Below are 3511 nucleotides of genomic sequence, written 5' to 3'. Positions count from 1 at the left end.
ACTAATTTCCACTGGTTTAAGTAACCACTGTTAGCAGGATAGAAACCACAGCTCTGGCTCACTGATAATTTCTCCCGGAACTGACTAGCATACTTCATTCAGTCTAAGGGGCGAAACCTTTTCCCACCTTTCTCACAAGACCTCCCCGCCTCACCTGCCTTGCCCAGCTGGCTGCTCAAGAGTTAGGAACCTCGGAGTGCTCAGATAGATGTTGGGGTGTGCAAACATGGTGGCAGGAGAGCTTTGGCTATCTCTGGGTCACCGGAAACTTAAAAAGTAGAGAGTTGGCTGCAGAAGGCTGGGGGTTTTAGGACTCAGCCTTCTGCCTGGCTATGATCCCCAGGTTCACATTTGGGGAACTATCTAGTCTGAGTCCCAAAACACTATCTTAATCGCCTTTCCATACCGGGCTTGTAGCTAGGAGACAGGAGCGTATCTTATTCATTTCCCATGAATCTATTTTAGTCGGTGGTTTGTCGGACTTTTAATTTCCAGGTCCTGAACCTGGCGCAGCGTTCATTGATTTTCTGGCATCTTTGGCTCCTACGGCTTCCGGCTCTCCCTGGGGCTCTTTGAGCTGTACCCGGAGTGGCCACGAGAGGGCGATAGGGACGCAGCGCATTTCCCAACACGCGTAGCGGAGAACCGTGCTCCAGGTTCAATTTGGCGGGAGGTGACCAGCCAGCCTTGAGCTGCGCTGAGCCCGGTTCTTTACTATGGAGTCGCCCCAACCCCAGGATGGTCCTAAACCCACTGAAGGCCCCGCTCAGCTAGAGAAAATGCGTGGTGAGGAAGACAGCAAGAATGACGGGAAGGAAATAGGATCAGGAATGGAACGGGAGGGACTAGAATTTCGGCAAGTCCCTGGTCCCTTTCTGTGGATCACCGGAGCTTCCGGACAGTGGGAAGAGGACATGTGCAAAGGAAAGGAAAGGAACAATTGTTATTGTTTGTTTTGTGGTTTTTGTGTGTTTGTTTTTTGTTTTTTTGTTTTTGTTTTTTTTAACCTCAGGGCAGGAAACTAGTGATCCAGGCAAAGCAGGTGCACCTGGAGGAGTCATACGAAGCCCGTCCCTGTCGCTAACCCCCAAACGAACTTGATCTCGACCCCGACAGGCAAGCCCCCGGAGCGGCAGGGAGAACGTGAGCCCAAGAGACTCCTCGCGGGTCCAGGAGCCCAGCTCCGACCCCTGAGGCGGAGGAAGAAGACCCCCGTAGGAGGCGCGTCCCAGGAACGCCGGCGGGAGGAGAGGCTGCCTGCACTGACCTGGGAGAGTCAGCGCGGTGCGCTGCGCCCCTGGCGGTTCCATGGTGTAATGGTGAGCACTCTGGACTCTGAATCCAGCGATCCGAGTTCGAGTCTCGGTGGAACCTTGCCCTTTAGGTCGAGCCACCGCCCCCTTTTACTTTTCTCTCCCATACCCAGCGAGTCACACGTGCTTTCCCCCTCCCGATGTCCCCTCCCCCATCCCGGGAGGGAAACTCCGGGGACATCGCGCCGTGTTTCCCCCCCCCCCCCCCCCCCGGGCCCCCCCCCGCCCCCCCCCTCTCGCTCCTCCGTCTCCTCCTCAGGAACCAGGGACCCGGAAGCCCGCGTCTCAGAGTGCCGCCCGCAGCCCCGCGCCACGGACACTGCGGCCACAGAGGGGGCACCGGGCCAGCGCCACCTCTCGTCGGGGACCCCTCGGGCCTCGGGTAAAACCCGGCGGCTGCACGGCAAGGGGCTCCCGCCGCGCGTCCTGTCGTTGCACCCACTCGCCTGCACAGTAGGAAACGATGGCGATGTGAAACTGCGTTGTTTACCTCCGCGCTGCGGAAGTGAGAATGCAGTTTCTAGGGTCCTGGGTTCCAGCCCGACGGTGGGCGTCTTTCCTTTTCTTTTCCTCGGATCCTTTCCCGCCCCTCTCAGAAGAATCCCGAGTGTCTGTTCAGGCCAGTAGGGGTCGCAGTTGTCCTAAACTTTGTACTGGAGCGTGGGGCGTCTGTCTGGTCAGTCAACCCTAAAGCGCGGGAAATGAGAGATTCTGGCTGGGGATTCTCTGGGCCTCACCTGCTGCCGCCCTCTGGACTCCTCCAGGGGCGAAGGTAACACGAGCCAGGGCAGCTGCGAGTCCTGACCCGTAGGGTTCCCCTCGCTCCTGGGGCGACTTTGTTCCACGGAGAAGACGCCTTACGACTGGACCTGATGGAAACACGCTCGTTCTCTTCTGCTCGGTAGAAAAATTTGGTTACAATTCTGAAGGACCTCATAGCTAGTGAAAATGTCCACTGCCACATCTCTCCTAGTTCTGGAACCTCCGCCCGTTTACAAAGGAATGTAAAATACGATTGTTCTCCAAGGGCTCGCTTTGAGGGTCTGAAAAGCAAGGGAGTGAGAGCCCAAAGGCTGGAGGAGAGAAACGGAAAAGCAGAGACAGGGGGAGGAAAAGAGATAGGAAGGAGAAGGGGCGGGATCCGAGCGCGGGGAGCAGGGCTGTAGACCGGGCGGACTCCGTTGCCGCTGCTGGCTCATTCCGCAGCGCTGCCGCGTTTGGGTTGAATCTCACTGATCCCCCCAAGAACTTTGGCTTTATCTGGAAAGTTCGAACGTGCGTTGCTGGCGTTGTCCTTGCTCTTTTTATTAATTGTGGAAGTCGGAGTAGGAGGTCAAATAGACCTGCAAGTTATTGGGAACCAAGTTAGGACCTTACTGAATTCCCTGGCGTTAACTGGAAAGCAGACTTTCCTTCCCTTTTCTCCCCTTGCAAGACAACTGCTGGCAGGACAGGCTTGGAGAGGGTCGAGGCGCCCAAGAGCATGAAGATGGCCAAGGACTAGTTCTTTGCTGGACATGTGGTGGCTGAGCAGACTGTGCCCTTCCCAGAGCGTGGAGCCAGGGGACTGAGCAAGAGGGACCAGTCAGGGTGAAGCAATAGGCTTTCTCCAAAGCACTGCAGACCTTCCCTTCTGACCTCCATCTTCTGTACTGGAGAGAACCTTTTAATGGAACTGCATTGATACATAGATTTGGGTACCCTTACCTGGCCAACTAGAGCCTCAGTCTCTACCAAGACCTGAGCCCCAGACATTGCTTCAAGGAGAAGTTACCCTTTATTTTCCCACTTGAACTGCTCTGGCTCAAGCCCAGTGTCTGTCTTGTCATCAAGACAGCCCCTCACCCCTCCAGGCTAGGAGGGCAGATGCTCCTTCATTCCCAGCCCCTCCACAGTCCCACATATGTGTATGGTTTCAACCCACAGAAGCATATCCAAGGCCTACATCTTTCAAAACTCCTTTCCCTTCACCCTGGATCCATACTCTACTCCACACATCCACTGCAGAGAGATAGAGTTTTCTTCTTGTCCTTCTTGTTGCCCACTCAGCACTCCAGCATTTTTCTTCTTTTGTTTTTAGAATTGTTGTTCCTTTCTTGGATAATGTCTTCCTTGTACTATTCATGAAGGTGCTCTGCCCCCGTTTGCTCAAGGTGAGGACATGGACCTAAGCTCCATCAATCACCTCCAGTGATTAG

At 55.2% G+C, this 3511-nt stretch overlaps 1 non-coding gene across 1 annotated transcript; it reads left to right on the top strand.

Moving 5' to 3' along the window:
* Nucleotides 1-1302: 1302 nt before the first annotated feature.
* On the top strand, nucleotides 1303-1374 carry TRNAQ-CUG. The gene has a single exon. It is a non-coding gene; the product is annotated as a tRNA-Gln (tRNA).
* The last annotated feature ends 2137 nt before the right edge of the window (nucleotides 1375-3511 follow it).

Source organism: Lontra canadensis, unplaced genomic scaffold, assembly GCF_010015895.1.
Source record: "Lontra canadensis isolate GAN:19392208 unplaced genomic scaffold, GSC_riverotter_1.0 scaffold2492, whole genome shotgun sequence".
NCBI lineage: Eukaryota > Metazoa > Chordata > Mammalia > Carnivora > Mustelidae > Lontra > Lontra canadensis.
Note: the sequence above shows the minus strand (reverse complement) of the source record. Positions and strands in the feature narration are given on the sequence as shown.